The 14,344-nt window shown below is 48.2% G+C and overlaps 1 protein-coding gene across 1 annotated transcript in view; it reads left to right on the top strand.

The window, feature by feature from the left end:
- Positions 1-3,194: 3,194 nt before the first annotated feature.
- The window catches only part of SMARCD3 (SWI/SNF related, matrix associated, actin dependent regulator of chromatin, subfamily d, member 3), a 99,578-nt gene continuing 88,428 nt past the window's right edge, over positions 3,195-14,344 (top strand). Inside the window, exon 1 of the mRNA XM_065751657.1 lies at positions 3,195-3,384. The gene's annotated coding sequence lies outside the window, so the exon portion shown is untranslated. The remainder of the gene's footprint in view (positions 3,385-14,344) is intronic.

The raw sequence follows: 14,344 nt of genomic DNA, 5'->3' as shown, positions 1-14,344 counted from the left end.
AGCGCGGTGAGGAGCGACGCGGGGGCTGCGGCGGCGGCTCGGGAGGAGATGCCGCGGCGGCGAGCGCGGGGCGCCGGGGTTCGGCGGCGGCCGGCGGCCCGCCTATCCCTTCCCGGAGGCCGCCTCAAACCCCCGCGGCGGGCGGGAGCCGTCCGCAGGAGCGCCTCGGGGACCAGGAACGCACATCCCCTGCCCCCGCCTCCAGGAGGCGGCCCGCGCCGCCCCCGCGAGGCTCTCTCAGGGTCCGCGGAGCTCCCGCCTTCCCGCGGCCGAAGCGGCGCTAAACCACGAGCGGCGGCGGCGGCGGGAGCGGCCAATCCCGCACGGTGCCTCCTCACGGCGGTCGGGCGCTGCGGGGAAGGCTGCTCCGCGCCGCCGCCGCCCCTCCGCAGGGCGCGCGCGGTGCGCGCTTTGCAGACGGACCCTGCGCCGCTTTCCGCAGCGTCGCGCAGGCGCTCAGCGCTGGGACGGCGGCCCCGGTGCGAGCGGGAGAGCGGCGCGGGCGCGGCGGGAGGAGCGTGGCCGGGACGGTGAGCGCCGCGCCCCGCGTCCCGCCTGTCCCCCACCCCCCCGCCCCGCGGGACCGCCTCCGCCCGGGCACTGCCCTCCGGCAGCGGTGCCCCGCGGCCGGGGCTGACCACGCGCCTCGCTCCAATCGTGCCCTGCGGCGCGGTGCTGCCCCGCTGCAGCCGCCCTCTCGGCCTCCGCCGCTTTCTCGGCGCTCGCCCCCGCGTCCTCGGGACGGACCGCGGCTGTTTCGCTGCTCGGAGCGTCGCGCTGATGCGCGCGGGCACAGCAGGGAGCGTCGTCCTGGGATATCGCCACACGTGTGAGCTGTAGCAGCTGTCGGGAGTAATTCCTTTTGCGTGGGCTGAGCTTCCCAAGCCGTGGAGCGCTCGTCTGAAAGCACCCGGCTTGCCCGGAGGGAACGGACCTCGCCCCGAGGCACCCGGTGCCGCCCTGAGCCGTCTGCGGGGCGTCTCCGGCGCTGCCTTTGGGCGCACCCGGCTGTGTTCTCAGGGAGACGCATCACCCCGGGTGCTCACGGAGTGCAGTGTGCTCCACGTCTGACCACTGCTCTCCGTTTCTTGCCAGCAAGGCCCCCTGCCTCCCACGGGCAGGCCGTGCTGTGGAAAATGGTTCTTCTCTCCCTCCCGTTCTCTGCATCCTCAGTTTTCTCCAGTTCCTCTCTCAGCAACACCTGTGCAGGGACCCTGGGGTCAAGTTGCTGGGAAAGACCAGTAGGAGTTAAACACAAGAGCGATGGGAAGGTGTGAGGTGGTTCACCAGTTGTCGTGGTCTGGGGACTGTTTATTTTCTGTTGGTAGTTACATCTGCCCCTGAAGCTGGTCTCCCACTGATGCTTCCAGGTCCTTTCGTGATTGGAACCAACCCCTCTGCACTGCCAGGAAGCCCAGATTCCTCATCGGAGCTGGACCCTTCCAGCACCGTGTCTTGGGGTGAGCGGTGATTTTGACCATCTCCTGCCTCATGCAGATGGACACCCCACGAGGCACCATGTGCTCCTTGAGCTTTTTTCTGGAAGACCCCACCAACCAACCTGCAAGAAAGCATCTGCATTGCTGGCCCTTCTTCAGGATGGTGAGGAGTGGGAGCTGCCTTGATTCTCCTTTCCTCCCCTTTGGGAAGGACACACCCACCTCAGGACAGTACTCCGGAGGGGTTGACATCCTCTTGGCAAGGTCCTGTGGGACAGACTTGCCCAATTTTCCAGGGAAGCTGCTGCTCTGTGCTGTCTGCTTGGCAGTGAGACCAGGACATGTCCAGTGACCAGCCCTATCTCAGATTGTGGTTTGGGGCTGTCAGCAGTGCCTGTAGGAGTTGTGCACCTTCTGAAAAGAACCAGCTTCTTGGTAGTGCCTCGGTAGCAATCAACTCCTAGCTGTTCACCACAGGGACACTGCCACAAGGAACCAGACCTTCTTTCTGAGCAGGATCCCTGCCCTTCGGCACTAGGGAAGGAATTCCCAGCTTGGCCCCACTCCTCGGGTGTGGTGAGAGTGTGACTCCCATACTGTCAGCCTCTGATTCCTCCTGTTCTGCAGCATGGCAGTGCTGTTTCTGTACCTCGTGCTCTGTCCCTTTGCTCCCTTGGCTCAATCCTTCTGATCTACACTGCCTTTGTTGCTTATACTGCTTAAGCTGAGCAGCCGCTTCTGTCCCAGACCTTACTCTTCCTTGACTTCGGCTCTGTTTTGGCACAATTCACCAGTCATTCTGCCATTTGTTCTTGTCTTGATTTGACCCTGATGAGCTGAGAGCCCTCTTATTGCCCTGGGGGGGCCATCTGCTCTTCTGCTGCCCAGGACTACTCAGCCTGGCATCCTGATGCTCGTGTTTCCTTTCTTGTCTGCCTGTTCTCTGGACAGCTGCTTCTAAGTGCACGGCTGGGTGTGAGCTTACACCTGTGAGTGCTGTGGGTGCACATTTGTTTTGCTGTAATGCTTCTGCCTTTCATTACCTGCAGTGAAACAAAGTTGTGCTCTTCTGTGTTCCTTTCTAAGGACCAGCCTTTTCCTCCTTACCCAGGCCCATCTGCTTTGGTCTTTACTGTGAATATGCAGTCACTGAAGCTGCCTGACTGTTCCTGGAGTCTGTGGGGTCATTCGTTCTCCTGTCTGACCAACCTACCAGGACAGCCAGCGTTTCCTATGGAAATGCCATGAAGGCTGAGAGCCTTTACAGATACCTTACTTGAAGCGTGAAAGCAGGCTGGTTGGTTCAAATTCCTGAACTGGCCTGCTTTCCCCAGGGTTACCAGAGATGTCCTATGGCAGAAATATAACCTGGAGCATCCATGTGAGAAAATACCCATCTTCTTGATTAGATCGGGCCAATTCCAGGGATGTCTTCCAAACTTAGCCATGTTGTGATTCTTAACAGAGTAAGCCTCAACAGTTTTACATACTTCTCTCCAACCTCCTCAAACACAAACTGGCTCCAGACTGAAAGTTGAATAGCTCATAAGCTATTCAAGTGTGGTGTAATGCCTGGGCAGAAGTATTTTACAGGCAGTGTGGATGTGCAGGGGTAGCTTTAGTCACTGTCAGTTGCATACTTCCTTTCAGGTTGTGTTGCTTATGAAGTGTCACACTGATTGGTCTGTTCTAGGAAGCTTTTATTTATATTGTATATTTCTTTTCTCTCACTCAGTATGTATTTTCCCTTTTCAGAGCTGGATCCAAATGTGTCTGCCTGCTGTCTTAGAGCTGCTCCTTCAGGTCAATTAGAATGTCTGCTGCTCATTCATCATGATACAATATCTGGTTTCCTGCCCCATTCTGCTGTGGATAAGTTTGTTGTTCCCTCCTGGTCTGCACGCATGTGACTCTAGGTGTTCACCATCTGCCTAGACTGGCACAGGTAGGTCTTAGTCCTTTAACAAGTGACCTGTTCCATCTGTTAAGAATGTGACTGTGACATGCATTGGGGCTGGAAGATATATTGCTTTGGATATCTGGGAAATATTAGTATTTTGTGAAGTAAGCCCTGAACTTCTTGCTTGCTTCTGTGCCCCTCGGCCATTGCTCTTATGGGTCAGCTCTTTCTCTGGGAGTTTCTGCTGGTGCTGTCAGGGAAGGAGTGAACTGGCTTAGAACAAGAGGTGGGTGAGAGAGAATGCAGTGCTATAAGCAGGCCTATAGAGGGGAGAATGAAGAAGAGCTAGGGAGTAGTTTATTACTTTACCTGTTGCAAGTAAATGTGATTAGTTTATGTGATAGTTACTGATTTGTAGGGCTGTGCTGCTTTTCACAGTAGGTTTGAATTAGCATGTTTAACTCTTAGCTATTAGGCTTCCCCAGTGCTATTGTTGGAAGGTGTTGGTCATCTCCATGATGAGGTACTCAAATCCCCCTCTTAGGTCTCTAGTTTCTAACAATAGTTCCTCTGCTCTTGTTGTTTCCACTTGCAAGTGCCCGCCTGTATCCATTCTCAGTCAGTGATGCAGGATGTCTGTAAGGATCAGTGCCTCTTGTCTCTCACAACCTGTACGGGTCATTTCACTAGAAAAGCTACCACTGGAAAAGTGGGAAAATGCACTGTTTTGTGCTGGAATTAAATAGCCTGGCTTATGACTTTTTGGTTGTAAGAGACATTGGGCTTGTTGTCACTGTCTGGTTTGGCCTGTTAACAACCATGTTGCTCAGCTGCTGCAGCGTGGTTATGGACTTTGCCTGGTGCCTGCAATGTATGACTCTTTGCTGCTGGTTAAGCTGGGGAAGTGTGGAACAGAGAGGTACTTGTAATGGTTTACTGAGTGGGGTTTATATGAACCAAAGAGCTGTGTTGCACTGCATCAGACCTGTAATGGAAATAAGAAAAAAGAAGAGGAAAATAAAGCAAATCCAGAATGCTTTCCACATACCTTTCCATTGAACTAATGTTGGAATCAGCACTTTGGGCTAAATAATCTTAGAAAGTCATCCAAATTCTTAGATCTGCTGTTTCAGTGTTACCTTCACTGGAAGGAGTCATTCCACATTAGTGGTCTGCACTAGTCTAGCCATATTTTCAATTGGTTTACTTTTCTGTGATTATTATTTTCTGTTGCTGATTTGTCCCTTTCTGTTTAACTGAACCTTCTCTGGGATTCTGAGTCCAAGGAGGACTACAGGTCAATTTGTTTTTCCAAACCCTAAAGGCACTGAGCACCTGAATCGAGCTCTCAGTTGCTGCTGATTAAGGGTATGTCCATGGGAAGGACAGTTTGGTAGTTCTTGTTATTCAGGCTTCAATAATAGAAGATTGGGACTACTTCACAGAGGCAGAGACCAGACAGAAAGGAGGAGAGCTGCAGGTCCATCCCAAAAGAAATTGTTTGTAAAGACAATGAGAATAATAACCTGCTAATCACTGGAAGCTCATCTGTGATTTTCTTAATCATGCATGGTTGGGATCAAGGTGTCCATTGAATGCAAGGCAGTAAATGTGGTAAATTCTTCTTCAAGCTAACATCTAGGGAAGTTAATTTCCTTTCCAGTTCTGACACGGCATTCAATCTGTTTCTCTTCCTGCAGCTGTCAGTGCCATATTCTCTCTGCTGGTTAATGTGTTAGAACCCACTGATAGTAATGGTGATGCAGTGTATGGCTGCTAATACAGGTCTGACTTCCTGCAGAGAGATTCTTCTAGGGCCATGGAAATGCCTAGGGAGCTGGAGTATCTCCCTTACAAAGACAGACTGAGGGAGCTGGGCTTGTGCAGCCTAGAGAAGAGAAGGCTGTGAGGAGACCTCATTGCAGCCTTCCAGCATTTAAAAGAGGAATATGAACAGGAGGGTAATCAACTTTTTACTTGGGTAGATGGTAACAGAACAAGGGGGAATAGTTTTAAGGTCAAGAAAGGAAGGCTTAGATTGAATGTCGCGGGAGCTCTTTACAGAGAGAGTGATGAGGTGCTGGCACAGGCTGGAGGTGTTCAGGACCACGTTGGATGGGGCCCTGGGCAACCTGGTGTAGTGCCAGATAGAGGTTGGTGGCCCTGCCTGTGGCAGGGGGTTGGAACTTGGTGATCCTTGGGGTCCCTTCCAACCCAAGCCATTCTTTGCTTGTATCTTTTTATTTATTTTTACCCTAAAGTTTAGCACGCTTGTTCTCTGCCTGTCAATGCATTTTAGAAAAAATTCATTTAAAGGTGATTCAGCTCCTACTAAGATCCTAAACTACAGCGAAGAAGGTATAGCTTACCAATCACGTACCTATCGTATATCACCTTGAGATTTAATGTTCACATAGTCTTTGATTTACAAAGGTGCTTTCAGTTATATGAAAGAAATTGGAAGTGATGTGTAGAAAGTACAGGGCCTAATATTCACAGTGCATGAATTTGTGATTTTTAAATATTTGGAAACATTTTCTCCTGGTAAAACACATACAGTTTATGGAAACTAAAGAATTTGCTGTTACAAGGCGATGTCCAGGGGAAGAGCAAAGAGCTGTGCTTGTATCTGCTTGGGCAGCAAAGAATCATTTTTAAAAGCTGGAGAGAGATGCACAAGGGGAGGTGACAGAAGTAGGATAGAAAGAAGGTGTGCTTCTGAGTGGCTGTGGAACAACTGATGCTGGAGCAGTTGGATAAGAAACCAAAGAGCTATAAAAAGAAAAGGATCTAGCATGCACCACCTGCAGCCTCCTGTATTGCCTGTCACCCCACCAGGGGAACTGAATGCAGTGTGTGGGCAGGGAACTGGAAGCTGAAGGAGGAGGATGTGTCAAAAGTGAAGCCGAGATGTTTTCCCTGCATGTTTGTTGTCCTTATTTATCAATACCAGAATCAGTAATTAAAGGTTTCTTAGTGCCAATAAATCAAGTGAAATTCCCTGATCAGAAGCCTTCCTTGCCTGTGGTTGCATTTTAAACCCAGCCAGCAGCTCAGGCCCATGCAGTTCCACTCTCGCTTCCCTTCAGTGTGATGAGAACTGGAAAGGGAAAAGCATGGGAACTCTAGGGTTGGGTTACACACACTCTTAACTGGTAGGGCAAAAACTGCATGGAAGCAAAGCAGAACAAGGAGTCCAGTTACTACTTCCAATTGGCAGGCAAGTGCTCAGCCATTTCCAGGAAAGCAGGGCTTGTTGTTCGTAGGGGATTATTGGAAGGACAAATACAATCACAGCAAATGCTTCCCTCAACTTCCATCTTCTTTTCCCCAGCTTTTATCATGATGAACAGCTCCATGTAGAAAGGAACATCCCTTTGACCAGGCTGGGTCAGCCCTCCCAGCTGTGCTCCCCCAGCCCCTTGCTGCCGCACAAGGGCAGGACCGTCCTTGGCTCTGTGCAGCACTGCTCAGCAGATACCAAAACATTGGTGCACTGTCACCACCAGCTCCGGCCCAAACCCAGAACACAGCATTGCATGAGCCACTGTGAAGAAAACTAATGAACCCAGGCAAACCCAGGACACCTGGCCTCGTTGAACCACAGGTTACACTCAAGGGCCCAGCTCTCAGGACTGCCCAGATCCCCTGGGATGGCACCGCTTCCTTCCAGTATGTGACTGCCCCACACAGCTTAGTGCTTGCTCTAAGCACTAAGACACCAGTACACTAATACACCAGCTCTTGCATGGTGTATTGCAGAGGCTGTCAAAGATTCAGACTGCATCTCTGGTGCCATCACATAGCACTGGAGCTATCTGAATCAACTTGTCTCTCATCTTTCTGCCCGTGTCCCAGTAACTTCTTTATACCCTCTTTGCAAGTTTTCTAATTCCCTTTCTAGTTAATCCTTTAGTTTCATCCTTAAACCCTTTCCTGATTTCTTTTCCTTACCTGGTCCTGTCACTCCTTTCCCAATCCACCTGTTTTGGGCAGGCTGCATCATTTCTAAAGTTACTGTGGGTTTTTCCCTCCCTTACACCTGTGTTTTGGCTGTGTCTGTTTCAGGACACCAGGGTGAGGGTGTTAGCTCTGCCACCAGCTTGTATGTGGCTCGTGCCCCTGGGACTGTGCAGACTACTCAGCTTTTACTTTGAGGGGACAGTTTACAGGCATTGTTTCTTTCCGGTCTCTGAACACCCATCTCAATTTCTTGCTTCCCAAGAGTGTACCTTCCATGCAGTGTGTACCTGGTGTCCTCTTCTAGGTTCTCTGAATGCACATTTGTTTATATACAGTTTTTTGTTCCCCGTTCACCAGATGGATCAGGTAACAGTATAAATGAATCTATCACTCATTTATGTGTCTGTCTGTCACTGTCCACCTGTGACTTAAGAAATCTGAATTAACGTTCATTTCCATTTTGTGCTTTCTCCTGAATCATAGATGTATTTTAAATGTTTTCACTTACGCCTACAACAGTTCCTATCTGAGGTTGGTTCTTCATTTAGCTGTTATCGTTCAGGGTTTGTTCTCTATTGTTTTTGCAAAAGGTTGAGTATTTTATTAAAAAAATAAATAAAATACAGAGTGCAGCACAATACCTCAACAGTGGGTGTAGTTGTTCCAAAAGTAATGCCTCCTATTTATTTCCATGAAAACTACAACACATACAAAGAGCACAATGACTGTTTGACAGACCACATTCCCAGCTACAAATTAGTGCTTTCCAGTGCAAACGCTACAGTTAGCTATACATTTTTGCCAGCAATGAATGAGGACAGGTGTGCTGCTCTCGTAACAATATATAACAGTGGAAGTGACTCACTGCCACCATCTCCACTGCTGAAGTACACCACCCACCCTTCACTGTGCTCACATCCACTGTGGTCTCCATAAATTTTCACAAGCGTTAATGAATGTTCATGGGTGCCATTGTTTCTGCATGACACCTTTGCTTCATGTGGGCTTCCATGTCAGATGCCATCTTATCAGACTGCCCCTCTGCTGCCGTCCATCACACAGCAACAGAATGTCACAGGATATTAGCAGGAAGGTTCAACCTATTGCCATCCCATCAGTATCCACCTCTGATGCCGTGGCCCAACGTAACAAAGTAGGAGACATTAGCTTTGGAGCAGTTCTCATCTAGGTTCACAGCATGATTGAGGCTGGAAGGGGCCTTAAAAATCATCCAGTTCCAATCTGCTGCCATGGGCTGGTTGCCACCCAGCAGATCAGGTTGCCCAGGGCCCCATCCAACCTGGCCTTGAGTCAGAGCTTTGGGTGTCCTAACATGGATGGCATTTGAACTGCTGACATTCCGAGAAGGTCCCCTGGGCTTTCTTTATCTTTTTTTTTTTTCTTTTTCCAAAATTCACTCTTACTGAAGGGCCAATGCTGAGCAAGCAACATTTGTCAATCTTGCTGTTATTCTTTTCCTGATTAATCAAAATTAGTTTATTTCAGATGTCTACAAATGCGAGCAGTTACAAGGAAATTTAATTGTGAATATCCTTCATGTTTCTTGTTTGTAAACAATTACAACTGTTCTGCTTCTTTCCTTCCCGCTTTTGACAACATTGAAGTCATGGTTTTACAAGTTCTACTCTTTCCAGGTTGCTTGTTCCTGTTTTTGAGGTGGTTTCTCTTCCCTGCACTGCTTTGCTGTAGGCACCTGTGGGACTTGTACGTGAAGCTAAGACTGGTCCTCAGCCTGAACAGCATTCTTCTGTCACAGAATTCCTCTGTCATATCCATCTTGGGAAGAAATTCTTGAAATCTGAGTTTAGCTGGGCCATATGGCCTGTATTTAAGACAATGAGGCAGTATTCTTCAGCGTGTGCATCTCTTGACACCATCATTGTTCCTGGATTTGCTCAGCAGTTTTTTTTTTATCACAGCAATCAGTTGAAGAGAGCAGCTTACAAACACTATTCACTTTGCAGCTGTACATTTCAGTACTTGTTATATAGTTGTTACACAAAATGCTTTTGCAGTTTCAATTCTGACACTCTGCATTGCCAGTGTATGAAGAAGATTTGGTTTGTCTGATTAACTGTAGATGTCTGCATCTGAACTGCTCCTCATGGGTTCCTTTTATAGTGAGAAGAGAGCTTGACTCACCACTCTGTAATACAAAGAACAGAATAGATCGTACAGTAATCACAGAATTGTGGAGGGGTTGGGTTGCATGGGATCTTAAAAATCATTTATTCCAAGCCCTGCTTCGGGCTGGCTGTCCCCCACCTGCTCAGGTTGCCCAGGGCCCCATCCATGGGCGTGGGCACCTCCAGGGATGGGGCACCCACAGCTCTGGGCAGTCCCAGGGTCTCACCACCGGTCTGAAGAGTTTTGACATTAGCACTTCTATGTAGGAGCAGTTGTAGTAATAAATATTTCTTTATTTTGTCATCACTATAAAGTGCGAGCATCTCCTGTGACTTATTCCTAAATACTTAACAGAAATGCTTAGTGTCAACAACTATCTACATTTTCATATCTGTTGAATGAGACATTAATCATAATAATTTCCAGGACACTTTTGTTACTGAAACATTATGTAAAACTCTTGTACGCTTTCAACGTTGCATCATCATTGGTCTTGAGTCAGTTACATTAAGTTCTTTAACTGGAAGCTAGTTATGGCAGAGATTGCAATGTGAACTCTGTCAATGTCATTTGTGTAATTTATTTCCTCACCTGTATTTTTTATTATATTGTTACTTATCACTAAAAGAAGAATCTTTTTTTTAATTTTGTTGTTATTGTTTGTTGCAGTTTTGTGTTATTTCTTTTTTTTGTTTGTTTGTTTTAACTTCTGTTAAGTGCTCCTAACTAAGAGCTGCACCACTATCATTCTTCTTCTTAAACGTAAGTGACTTGGAAGTGTTATTGATACTACTTCGTATTTTCTGTTTGGAGCACTTTGCTCTTTGAAGAAAAATACTGTGCATATTTTCCATGGTGATTGCTCATATTTTTAGGATATATGTGTGTATGGAAGACACGTTACTTCAGGTCAGTGAAAGAGCATATGCGGGTGTACTACCATTTGCTATTTATATCTATGTATGTCCCAAGCTGGGAGGAGCAGGCAGTGCTCAGAAGGCTGTGCTGCCCTCAGCCTCGCTGTGAGCCAGCAGCGTGCCCTGGCTGCCAGGAGGGCTGACTGCATTTTGGGTTGCAATGAACTCAACACAGCCTTCTGTCAAAAGAGGTGATTGTCCTGCTGGGTTTGGTGCAGGTGCAACCACACTTGGAGTATTATGTGCAGCTTTGGGCTCTGCTCCTGGTAGCACTGGCAGGATGTGCAGGAATGGTTCAGAGCTGTGCCAGACAGGAATTTAGGAAAATCTCTGTGCTGTGGTCGAGCACTGGAGTAGGCTTCCTGGTGAGATGGTCAATGCCCCGTGCCTGTCAGTGTTCAGGAGGCAGATGGATAATGCCTTCAGGGATGTGCTGTAGCTTTTGGTTAGCCTTGAAGTGCTAACTAAGTGGATGTTCTCTGTAGGTCACTTCCAAAAGAACTGTTGAATTCTCCTGGGGTGGTGCATCCTTTTCCTTAAAAGGCATTTCCCTACCATCATCTCTTGATATCTGCTGCCCCACAAAGAGTTCTTTCACTTTGAACTTCATAGGAAGGCCAGATGATTAACTAGACACTTGTTATCGTGCCGCACAGACTTGGTATGAGTTAAGGCTCCTATAATGCTGCGTATTCATTTTGATAAACACAGTTCTGTTGGCCAGAAATACAGATGTCCATTCCCTCAGGTTTTCTTTTCTCCTTTGTAGGGAAGGTCGATAATACTGTATTCATTTTGAAAGCAGAGACACTTGAGTGCCCAGCAATGAAGTGACAGTTAAAGGTAGTTGAAAATCCAGGGCTTGTTACTGTGAAGACGTAAATGAGAGGCACTGTCAGTTTGGCACTAGCTCTTCCTAGCGAGCTGTTTGTGGCTTTTTTTTTTTTTTTTTTTTTTTTTTGTGGGTTGTTTTTTGTTTGGTTAGTCAGTTGGTTTTGTTTTCAATCCAAATCAGATGAGGTTCAGATAGTTGTGCCCAACACGTCACATTTCATTCCAGTATTACCTCAAAGTACCATCCTTTGACAACACACTACAGATTTTTGTTACAGCTTTCACGTACTTTACCACCCACATCTGTTTTTTATTTTTCTGTGTAAAGCCAGTGACAGTGATAAGATTTTTTTAGGTATCGTAGGCTCAGGTACTTCTTCTGGGACTCAGAGCTCCCTTTGGGGAAAGCTTCTTTGCACTCACTGAAGACCTGGGGCTGTGCAGTGCACAGGTGGATGGTATCTGTTTCTTGGCTGCTTCACACACTTGCTTACAGACTGCATCAGTTGATCAGAAGCAGGGCTGTGCTGCACTGAGGTTACAGAGTAATCTGAGTCCTTGGATGCAGGTGGAAATACATGGAAGGACATGTAAGATGATAGAATTAGTACAGTGATGAATACTGGGTAGGGTTACATTTTACCAGCCAATCTGGACTCTATATAGTTGATTTATACATTGGGTTCATTTTAATGCTCATCATTTTTAGCAGAGTAACATGCAAGGATCATATAGTGAGAGAAAAATGAAGACGAATTTGTATGGGTGCAGATGGTCTTTGGGATTGTGGCAATGGAAATGAAAACAGGGTCCAAGAAGGATGCTATTCTTGGGACATGACTACATTTTACTGTAATACAGGTTCCATTTCAAATAGCTGAGCTTCAGAAAGGCTGCTGGAGTATGAAACAGTGTTCAGAAGAGACACGTAAAGAGATTAAAGGTGTAGTTAAAACTGTTTTATAGTGGGTGGCCACCAGGACTTACTATATTTAGTTTACCCAAGAGAGACAGAGGGTTTTTTTCCTCATCTTGAAGAAACTCAGTGAGGAAGATAGCTGTGTTGTTTTATCTGAAGGCATGGACTCTTGATCTGATATGTGTAGCATATAGCAGTTAGCATGTAGGATAAATCTGTTCCTACCCAACCCTTCCTCTATATCTGTAAGGTCAGGAAGATGACATGGGGTCCCACATCCTTTTCCCCAGCCCCCAGAATTACACTGATTTGTTTGGCTCCTGAGAAGTGTGTATGGATGAGGGCAGGGTTGGTTCAAGGCCTGGATAAGCCTTAGTGCTCTCCCTGCAATGTTCTGGGTCTGTTAACAACAAACCGCTGGTGACAGCACATCCCACGAGCAGATCTTGCCTCGATAACTGCAGATGAATGTCCCACATGCCTTTCTGTCAGGGTGTTAACGCATGATCCAGCCCATGGGGCTGTCTTCCTTGGAGCCTGGAGCTTGTTCCACTCGACTGTGAAGGTTAGCACTGGTTCTGTAAGTTCAGATATAAGGGAGAAAAAGCCCTTCTGCCCAAAATCCCATGTTTCAGGGCTCCCCCACTATGGACTCCATCCATTGCCTCTCTGAGCAGGCTCCAGCTGTTCTTCCTCCATCAGAAGAACAAGGCTCCACTGCTTCCACATCGGTTGTCTCTCCCCAGGCTGCTGATTCCCAACTTCCAGGCTCCTGGGGATTTTTTTTTTTCCTTCCTTTTTATTTTTGCAGCTGAACGAAGGGATAAAAAGTTGTGCGGGGGAGGAAGGGATGTGGGAGGAGAACCCACGTCAGCCACGCGGGCGCTGTTGCCGTGGCTCGGGGAACACCCTTTGCTCCTCCGCGCATCCCGAGCCGGGCCGCTCCTGCCCGTCCCCGCCGCTCAGTGCTGGCGGCGGCCGCACAGGGGCAGCAGGGGACCGCGCGGGCACCGCGGGTGTGACCGCAGCCCGGGGCGGAGCTGGAGGACACTGCGGGAACGGCCTGCCTCCTTTGTGCGCGCTGCCAGCCCGGGGCCTCGAGTGCGCGCAGAGCCCCTCGTGTTGGTTTTTTTTTCTTTTGGTTTTCCATTTAAAAAGAGCCGAAGTGTAGGAAGGTGGAGGAGCGACGCAGTGGTTTTCCCACCCAGCTTCTCTCCGAGTGCAAAGGAGGTGCTGCAGGGAAAGGAGTTGCTTGTACTGCTCAGGAGGACAGACTCGGGGCATGTGGAGGTGTTCGGGTTGATTGTCATTTTAAATGCTGATATCAAAGCCTTTATTTGTGAAAAACTGGCGCATTGTATCTGAGTGCTTAAAGCAGATGAAAAATGGGAATGGGGAGAAGGATGGACGTGGTCAACGGGAAGGGAAGTGCTTGCGTAAAACTGCTCATGGTCTTAAGGATGCTGCAGTGCTTCGGGGACGCTGTTCACCAGGCTCAGAAGGCTGTGGTGTGTCTCCTCGGCAACAGGAAAGGCATGTGTCTGTTCCCATGGAAATATGCGGAAGGCTTTGCAGGGAATGTTCTTTTCAGAGCTCAGCAGTGCAGGCTCTGGGCTCCTCTTTGATTGTACCTGGAGCAAAGGCAGCCCACGCATCAGGTGCTTTGATCCTGTGGCCTCCAGAGAGTCAGCTGTGAATAGCGGGGTGCTGTTCCTGGGTCCCTGCATAAAACAGATTAATTGTGCACTGTTGTTCTCATCAAAAGAGTTCCTTCCTCACTCACAGATTGCCACCGTTGAAGAGGTGTCTGCGACTTTTCTTAAGGAGAGCAGCCAAAGAAGCTTCAGAGAGTTTCCGATATTCTTTCAAAGGAGCAGGCGGACAAAACAAAAAATCAGGAAACAAAGTGTATGCTGGGAGCCTATATCTCAGCAGCCCTTCCTGATACCTGAAGGTAGGAAAGGAGGGCTGTATGAAAACAGTGGTGAGTCTGCTTGCAGTACATCCACCGCGTAAGAAACTGATTTTACAAACTGTATGCAGAAGGCACCACTTCTTCAGAAGCTATTGTGATGGTCTTTGAAGGGAGCAAACATAGATTTAGCAGGGATCAGAAGTAGGAACCAACAGCAAGAGGTGGTAAATAGCAGTGCATTATTTACCTCTTTTATCCTGATTTGTCCTCTAGTCCCCATCTTCTAAGGTAAAAAATGCTAGTGTTTTC

Source organism: Cyrtonyx montezumae, unplaced genomic scaffold (assembly GCF_038088225.1).
Source record: "Cyrtonyx montezumae isolate F1298 unplaced genomic scaffold, pur_monq_1.0 scaffold_79, whole genome shotgun sequence".
Classification (NCBI taxonomy): domain Eukaryota; kingdom Metazoa; phylum Chordata; class Aves; order Galliformes; family Odontophoridae; genus Cyrtonyx; species Cyrtonyx montezumae.
Note: the sequence above shows the minus strand (reverse complement) of the source record. Positions and strands in the feature narration are given on the sequence as shown.